This window comes from Urocampus carinirostris, chromosome 2 (assembly GCF_059441175.1).
Source record: "Urocampus carinirostris isolate Australia breed hairy pipefish chromosome 2, RoL_Ucar_1.0, whole genome shotgun sequence".
In the NCBI taxonomy this organism is placed as follows: domain Eukaryota; kingdom Metazoa; phylum Chordata; class Actinopteri; order Syngnathiformes; family Syngnathidae; genus Urocampus; species Urocampus carinirostris.
The window spans coordinates 55,993,951-56,003,632 of NC_142350.1; the positions used below are offsets into that span (position 1 = coordinate 55,993,951).

The following is a 9,682-nucleotide window of genomic DNA, read 5'->3' on the forward strand; positions in this document are numbered from 1 at the left end:
CAAAATCTAAAGAAGGGAAGTTAAGACAGTCTTCTCCTTTTCAATTACAAAGTGACAAATGGGCAACTCCTGTGCCAATGATTATTACACTGACAATGTAATGACATCATCTTCAGCTTGCTGTAGGCACAGACTTTCCAATTATATAAACAAACAAATAAAAGTGAATAATCTTGTTCATTAAATGACGAACAAGGTTGGGGCATATATTGTTAACAAACACACTATGGAAGTGAAGAGGCATTATCCTTAGAGAATTCCGCCTACCTTACCTCCCACGAGACCCCATCTCCTCCCATTGTGGGTTTTTTTTCTTCTTTGGCCCATGCCATACAATGTTATTGTTTTTAAATCTGTATAAAACATCCCAGACCTGGATAACGTAAAAATGAAACTCGAACTACACGGATCTTTTCGGTCTGAAATGTAGTTGATAACACTGAAACTTGTGCAATAGATACAAGCAAGAATATAATTACTTAAGAAAGGGAAGTTTATGAAACTGTTACCATTGCACAGAGCACTTACTTGTTTCCACAAGTTATGAAAACAAGTGTGATCTTTTTATTGACAACTCAAGTCAAAAATGTGCTTCAAACAACACACATTCTAGAATTACGATGGTAAGTAAAAAGGAAGGGGATTCGTTACAGTTCTTACAATGACACCTGTACTAGATTAGACGAAAGTTTTTTTATATTTTTTATTGCAGAAATTGAATTTAGCAAATAGTGGTGCAATTAGAAAGGATTTTGCCAGTAGAGGTAAAGCTGTTCAAGAATAAATTTACAGTTATGCTCCCATTTCCAAGAGTGGCACTCAAGCATTAATCACATGGCACATAATGATAGTCAAGTAAAAAATGTCTTTACAGGTTTTGGCCTCAAACAATGCAGATTAGTCAGTGATGCAATAAAACATCTTACATCATCAGCCATAACGATGATGGGTTATGACATGAGGTGGAAGTTGAATTATTTTTAGAGCACTTATATCTTGAGTAGAATGAAAAGGAAACAGTTTAATGTCACCAAACAAATGTGGCAAATTCTGTGTTTGAAAGAGGATGAAAGAATGAAAATGCTCTTTGATTCATATCCATGCAAACCTGTATCCTTTTGCTGCTTCACTGCCCCAGTCCAGGATCCCGCAGGCTTTGAAGGCATGTTTTATACATTTTCTTGAAACACAATGCACACTTTGCACAAGCTTGGAAAATGGGATACCCAGGTTCCAGTAAGTGTGAAAGCGTCAACAAAATATTCTGTGAAAGGAAAGGACTGCTCCTTGTAAAGTCCAAACAACAACCCAAACCCCAAGTAAGATGAAAAAAGAAGTTTAATTCCAGCACGTCTTAGAAATGCAGATACTTGCACACACGCACATCTTGAACAAGCTGACTAGGGCTGCAATCATGACTTCAAGCCGGGAGATTACGGCAGAGAGCAACAAGGGTTTAAAATTCCGTACAGCTCCTTTAAGTGCTCAGGCCTCGGAGAAACGATTGCCTTGCTAATTTGTTACAGCCGCTTGTTAATTGACAAATAATGCGACAAAGAAATACTGTCAGTCAGTAAATTGTCAGGAATTATATACAGATTATTACAAGATCTGCTACTGATTTCAGAAAAAGGCAGCTTAGTCACCAAAATGTCCAAAAGTAAGTCCAGTTCAGGTCGCCTCAGTTCAAGAACTCTATTGGGATCACTGCAAGCAAAAAAAAACCCAAAAAAACCCCCCAAAAGTTAAATACGAAAAAAAACTTACTTCCATTGTTGGATCAATACATTAAAATACTTAAGCAATGCACAACTTAATATGACATGCAGGCCAGCAACTAGTATTTTTGTATTTATCCACAAGGCCAAAGCTTATAAAGAATAGCAACAACGTGTGCACTTTGTGTGCATGCATGAGGGTTTGTGTGTGCGCAAGTCACTGTGATCCTTCTCTAGTCCAAAAGTTTGTAACAATGGCATTCCTGCGCCGCTACCTCCAGGTGGCTGTGGAAACCCAATCCTAAAGCAAGCCTAGCTGGCACAGAGTGCCGGGAATGCTGCTGCCTCCCTCCGGTGAGATTGCCAGAATAGAGGTATTGTATTTAGCAACCCAGGAGCAACGGTCAAATCATCCAAATTGCCAAGGATGACAAAGCAAAGTTGCCTAAAGTTAACATAATACTTGTTGCTCAGATGCTCTAAAGACCGAGATTAAGATAAGAAAGTTTGGTCTTTTTGAAAACGCAAGATTTGAGAAGCATGTTGAGTGCATTTGGGAGCTTTAAATTATCCCAGGCTGATCACATTACCCTTTGAGGCAACTAACTAGCAAGTTACACAACCATTAACGGTTGTGTGGCAGTAACTCAGCAATGGACATTTAATTTGATGTGAATAAGTGAACATAAAAGAGAAGCTATAAAACTAATGGACCGAAAACGTTGGATTGTATGAGAAAAATATTTAAGTGTTGCATTATAAAGATCACGTCCACAAGTAACTGTCTAGATACTTCTATATTATCACTAAGAACTCGTGGAAATTGCAGTACACCTTTTTGTCGAATATGTAAAAACAATACAAAAGTCAACAGTAATAAAATAATGCTAGTAGGTAGGCTTTGGCATTATGACAAAAATATTTATCACAATAAAATGTTTCTTATTAGTCAATATTGATAATTATCACAATAATTAACACATCTTTTTTGGGGTATTTTAAGTCAAATTTTTGCCCCAGAACAAAAGTTGACGAAACCAAATGCTGCTTTAACCAATCTTTAATGTCAAAACAAAGACAAATGGTGACAAACTACTACACAGAATTTAACAAATATGAGGAATATTAGGCATCATTTAATGTTAACAAATGAGGTAATGCAAAATATTTTTTTTTCCTTTCGAGTATTCTTAGCTGGTCTTTGTCTCCTGAATATTGGTGTGGAACTTGTGGTTTCATTGCATTTGCGCCCCTATTTTTTCCTGTGTTCAGCTGGTGTAATTACAGTTTAAATTATCAACTTTTATTGACCGTTTTTATCATTTATGTTGGCAAAAATAACCAGTTCAGGGTGTCCCCTGCCCACTGACCAATGATTGCTGGGGTGGGCTCCAGCACCCCTGCGACCCCACTGAGGATAAGCGGTGCAGCTAATGAGATGAGATGAGATGAGATAATTATTGATACCGTTTTATCGCCCTTAAGTGAAATCAGTGATCAAGCTCATAACTAAAATCATAATATTCTGTCTTCTAATCATCTAACTTATAAAAGTCAAAATCATTTATGACAGTGTGTTTTTAAGAAAATATTACGAAAAACATTTTCCATAAAATCCCAGGAAATGTTTGTTTTGTCGTGGGAATAGTAACAAGACATAAATGGACAAGGTTTCATTTACTGGCTATTTATTAAAAGAATATTGTCTCGTTTTGTCCATCACAAATTGCGAACACAGCTAAATAAGGAAAGGTAAATCAATATATACCGTTTTTATTGTGTATAAAGCGCTTTTTTTTAACCTTGTGAAATAAATCGAAGTTATGTTACGCGTTATACATGAGGTTATACGGTATTATTTTACCGTATTTGCGCAATGATCGAAAAATACTGCTGACCACAATTGCAAAACATTGGATGCAACGGGAATCGAAACTGGGTTCAGGCAATGAGAGCGCCAAATCCTAACCACTTGACCAGTAATTGTAAAGAATGGATACAAAAGGCATTAAAATGTATCTCATTATCCCACCTGTTACCAGAGGCGAATGTTAGAGAATGGAGAAAATACAAAGTCGTCCTGAAAGATAAGTGCAAAAAGCACGACGAGGAAAACAACCCTTGGGTGTATCTGATGATGAATCGGACTTTGAAGGACATTAAATAAATACATTGTGAATTTTATATTAGTATTTTGTTCATAGTTTGTGTAGTTAATAAATAATTTTGATAATGACTGCTTAAACTAAGTTTGTGACTTACAATGCTTATTTTGAGCTGTGAAAAAACTGAAACAAAATCATGTACCGATTTGTACTTAAAAATTAGGAAAAAGCAAATCGCAACAGGTCAGCAAAAGTGACGAGGCCAGAACACTGCCAACACGCGCCCAGCACAGGAAAAGCATCACGTCGAAAACGGCCTTGAATTGAGGAAGATGAATCATTTCCTCCTTATGCTGTATAGTCATGCCTCCAAAGGTTTTAAGTGAAATGGACATTATATCAAAGCTTGTTTAACACTCATCCCACATACAACAACTATTCACTCACACATTTTAAACATACAATTTGTTTTGAAAATGTAGGTGGAACCATGCATTAAATAAAACAACACACAGAACAAAAAGGAACCAACTAGACAGACAGTAGTCCAGTCCAACTCCAAACAACCCATTTTGACAAATTTATATGGGGCTTTGCAGCAAATTTCACACAAAAATGATACCCCCTTAAGTGACACAGCATTTTAAACAGTGACACTTAAAACTGATACAGCTCCCCCCTTTTTCAATTTTCCAATGTTTCACAACGTTGATATTCATGACTATAAAGACAATTCAATTCAAAGCCATTTTTTCAAGACATAAATGTCAAAAAATGATGCACATGTTTATTCCACTAATATTTTACAAAAGTGAGTCTGCCTTCTATTTTGCGTGCATTTACTTTTTTGGGTGGGACAATGATCAAGACATGACAATGGTGGAGGGGTAAAATTTGAGTGACCGGTCAATTTTTTGTTTCTAAAAAATAATCAACAAAGAGCGACTACAGACGCTCCTCTACTTACGAACATTCGAGTTACAAACAACGGTACACACGAACGTTTTCTTCGGGACTTTGAAAAATATCCGGACGTTGCTGTAAGTTAGATTTTGTATTGTGTGCACCTTTTTCCGAGTACACGACATTACTGTAGTATTACTGTCCAAAACCAGTTGAGGCACCTTATGATAAAAACCCACAGAACAAACTACGTGTGGGAAGATCTCTGTACAAACAGCAGGCTTCCTTCTCTCACACACGCACGCACGCACCCACTGCGCTAATGGGAAATACAGCCAGCAACTTTTTGTTGGCAGTATGTTGTGACATTTGTACAACAGAACTGCTTGCATTTTGTTCTGAAAATATTATTTACAAAAAAAAAGTGAAGATCAAAATGAGCCTCAATGATCTTACGTAACTGCGGGAGGGAGAAAGAGTCTGGCATTATTATTATGGGGGGCAGTAGCTCAGGAGGTAGAGCGCTCGTCAGTTCGAATCCCGGCTCGTCCGTGTTACATGTCGAAGTGTCCTTGGGTAAGACACTGAACCCCTATTACCCCCAATAAGCAGGTTAGCGCCTTACATGGCTGCAAGGCCGCTATTGGGAAATGTGGAGCACATTGTAATGCGCTTTGGGAAGTCATTGACTTGAAAAGAGCTATATAAATGCAAATCATTTCATTTCATTTCATTTCATTATTATTTTGTTTCATGAATTTTATTGAATCATTTACGTGACAGTGAAATAAAATGGGCTGAAATGTTAGCTTTTGTTTGAATAGCGGGTTTGGCAGTTTTGTTGAATTCCGTCTTAAAGTATATGATGTGACTCTCTCTCAAAAAAAAAAAAAAAGCCATTATGCCTTTTTGAGTCAAAAACGCCTGGGTTAGGCAGTTCATTTATGCACAAAGACTTAGTCTCGCTTCAAAATAAAGCAGCTGTGGACTAAAATACAAGTCTTGAGGCAAGATTTTATTTTCTTTATTTTAAAAATGTTTAAAATTTAGAGCTCTTGTTGGTGATATGAATAAGTGGAGAGGTGTTGTGAAAGGATAGTGGGATGTTTGGACGTGTTCTAAGGGATGGGCAGGGCACCCGTATGATGCGGCAGGGGTAAACCAGTGAAAGCTGTCGGGCCCTGCTGTTGAACAGAAGAGTGTGTTGTGTCACCCTGACCCGAGTGACAAGGCCGCTTTCATGTGTCCCGTTTTGTCTGGAGGGACGAAATCATGACAAACTTGGGTGCCAGGGTGTTTAACTTGTTTGGGTGTTTGGACATTTTGGTTGGCCATAGTCAATTTTGGGGGGTTTTTGATAATTTTTTTCTTTTTTTTGTTGTTGTTTATGTGTTTGCCTTGCTGTCGGTCACCCCTCTCGAGGGATATGACCAGGGTAGTTCGATCGATAGATACATTTTAAAAAGCTGTTACATAATCTTCCAATGCGAATACAACAAGGGCTGTGATTTTGCATTGAAGTTATTATTATATGTCTTGATAATATTAAGTACTCATTGAGGTGCGTGGAGTAACCCTCAAGGGGTTTACTACCCATATTAAGAACTACTAATTTAAATGTCGCTACTGAATATATATATATATATATATATATATATATATATATAATATATGTTAAATTAAAAATATTAATATAAATATAAAACTAGACCTTAGGATCCAGAGGTGACACGTTCGATTCCCAGCTCCTCTGTGTTATATGTCGAAGTGTCCTTGGGCAAGACACTAAGTCCCTAATGCCCCTGAAAGCAGGTAGTTGCCTTGCATGGCTGACACTGCTATCCATTAGTTAGTGTGTAAAAGTGCATACCTGTCAACCTGTAAGTTTTTGACGTACAAAGTACGTGTATTATGTATTTTAAGACGTGTATGACGTACAAGAAAATCTGTACGGAAAAATGCAAATTTGTCAATTATGGGTACCATCTGGTATACACCGATTATAACGAAACGGCAATCAAGTCAAACGAGTTCGCCTTGGTAGCCTCTAGCTCGGTATTGTTTTTTTTGTTGCGAACGGAGTGAGCGGTTTGATGCTACTGTGCGCATGCGTCTGCCACATGGGGATTTCCCATCAAGCATCATTACGATCACACCTTAAAAAAGTGAAAGCAGAGCAGTAGGCCTACATTCCAACATAGTTTTGAATTTTCTTTGGATACAATCATCAAGTCGCAATGGCCGAACCTGAATTAAAACGCCGTAAGTTATTCTGATCTGAAAACAACAGGTGGGGTTGATTGAGAAAATTTGAAACACATGTGGTCTTAAAAAACATTGGATTTCATGTGATAGTTGTGTAGTGAAAGAAATTCCGTCTCTTTTTAGAGAACCGGCTTTTTCGGCTTAACTCATTAAAGAGAGCCCTCTCAAACGGCTCACTTTCGTTGATGCCTTATATTACAAATTATTATGTTGTATAAAGAAGTTAAGGAAAAAAGGAAGTATAAAAGGAGAAAATGGGAAAAAAGACAGGTTTGTGGTTATCCCTTTAATCAGTATATTACCAACAATAATTTAATGCAGAAAATGAATTAATAATTTGAATAAGAAAATGTATTATTCTACTTAATTCTATTTGCATGTATGTTTTCCTTCTACAGTGAACGCCCAAGCTACTTAATTTTTGAACTTTTTTTATAATAAACCTCATGTCGAGCAACTCAGTCTCTCACAACAAAATGTTAATAAACAATATATATGATATGACAAAACACATACACAATATAACATTTAAAACTACATAAATAAACACGTTTGGGAAAAAAATATGGTAAGGGAAAATACGACAGTTTGTAAGGGCATGGAGCCCTGGAGGTTGACAGGTATGAAAGAGTGAAGCACATTGTAAAGCGCTTTGGGAGGTAAACGAAGAAAACAACCCTTGGGTTTATCTGATGATGAATCAGACTTTGAAGGACATTAAATAAATACATTGTCAAAGCGTTCTTGGGCAAGACACTGAATCTCTAATGACCCGAATAAGCAGGTAGGCGCCTTGCATGGCTGCATGACCGCCATTGGTGTGCGAGTGTGTGTGTGAATGAGTAAGTGTGAAGCACATTGTAAAGCACTTTGGGAGGTCTTCATTGATTTGAAAAGCCCCATATAAATGCAGACCATTTACAATTAGAGAGACCAAAGTTATGGGGCACAAATCCGGGTTATGTTGCAACGAGACAGCAAAATATTTACACAAATGCAACCGTGTCTGTTTTCACTATTAGCTCAGGAGGTAGAGCGCTCGTCTTGGGATCAAGAGATCGCAGGTTCCTCCGTGTTATATGTCGAAGTGTCCTTGGGCAAGACACTGAATCCCTAATGCCCCCAATAAGCAGCTATGTGAGTGTGTGTGTGTGAATGGGTAATTGTGAAGCACATTGTAAAGCGCTTTGGGAGGTCTTCATTGACTTGAAAAGCGCTATATAAATGCAGACCAATTTACCATTACATGCAATTCGTGTCTTTATAATAAGTGAACGCAGAGTAGGGGTCATTTACTTCAGTAAACGTGTCATAATTACATATTGAGAAAACAAAGTGGAAAATTTGCGTTTAAGGGCGCTTGCATCTTTCCCTCGGTTCACTCGGCTGCTTCTGTCAACATGAAGCTGCCATAAGCGCCCCGTTCTCGGCTACTAAAGCACCGCGCTCGCCGGGGCACTCATAACGCGAGAAGAAAAAAGCGACAAGGTCGTTCGTTAGGTAAGAAAAAAACCTTCTTACCTGAATTTCAAAGCGTTACAGGGCAGACAGAGTCCGCTCCTGGCTAGCTCCGAAACTCCCCCGACTTGGGGTCCAAGTGTCTCGGCTAAAGTTAGCTAGCTTGGGATTAGCTTCTCCAGGCTAGCGGTGAGGGGCGAGCGCTCCTCTTCTACTCCGCCGTCGAGAACCAACCGGTTACCGGGTGAAAAATAAGAAGCTTAGCGTGAAGGCGTGGGCCGCCGCACGCACGTCTAAGTGGCTGCTTTCCGTCGTCTATTGCCGTGAAGCAGTAGCACATCCATGCGGGGGGAGAGAGAGGTCTATACGGCTGACTGAGCTCCAGAGCTCTCGGCGGCCTTGGGGGCGGACGTGCTGCCTGTGGCTGGCCGGCTCCTTGTGAGGGAGGGAAGGAAGAGAGGGAGCGATTTGGCTGCTGCTGATGTGCGGAGCGAACGCAGGCACAGCATCATTGCTCATCCCACCCTTCGCCGCCTCAACCCGGAAGAAATAATAACATTGACACCATAAATAATATTTGTAAACATATTGGTGTTTTAATGTATGTAATATTAATAATGATTGTTTATTTTTTTTGTTTATTCGCATATCTGTCAACCTCCACGGCCCCATGCCCTTACAAACTGTTGTATTTTCCCTTACAAAATACAAAATAATCTTACACCATATTTTTTTTGTCAAACGTGTTTATTTATGTAGTTTTAAATGTTATATTGTGCATGTGTTTCGTTATATCATATATATTGTTAATTAATATTTTGTTGTGAGATACAGTTGCTCGACATGAATGAGGTTTATTATTAAAAAAGTTCAAAAATGAAGTAGCTTGGACGTTCACTGCAGAAGGAAAAAATACATGCAATTATAATTAAGTGGAATAATATATTTTGTTATTCAAATTATTGATTAATTGTCTGCATTAAATTATTGTTGGTAATATACCGATTAAAGGGATAACCACAAACCTGTCATTTTTCTCCTTTTATACTTCCTTTTTTCTTAACTTATTTATACAACATAATGATTAGTAATATAATGAATCCAGGGGGCAGCACGGTGGTTAGCGCGTGTGCGGCACAGTTCTGAGGTCATGGGTTCAAATCCAGCTACCAACTTTCCTGTGCGGAGTTTGCATGTTTCCTCCAGGCATTCCAGTCTCCTCCCATATTCCAA

At 38.4% G+C, this 9,682-nt stretch overlaps 1 protein-coding gene across 1 annotated transcript in view; it reads right to left on the reverse strand.

The window, feature by feature from the left end:
• The window catches only part of galnt1 (UDP-N-acetyl-alpha-D-galactosamine:polypeptide N-acetylgalactosaminyltransferase 1), a 76,776-nt gene extending 67,851 nt beyond the window's left edge, over positions 1 to 8,925 (reverse strand). Inside the window, exon 1 of the mRNA XM_088327223.1 lies at positions 8,513 to 8,925. The gene's annotated coding sequence lies outside the window, so the exon portion shown is untranslated. The remainder of the gene's footprint in view (positions 1 to 8,512) is intronic.
• Between the last annotated feature and the right edge of the window lie 757 nt (positions 8,926 to 9,682).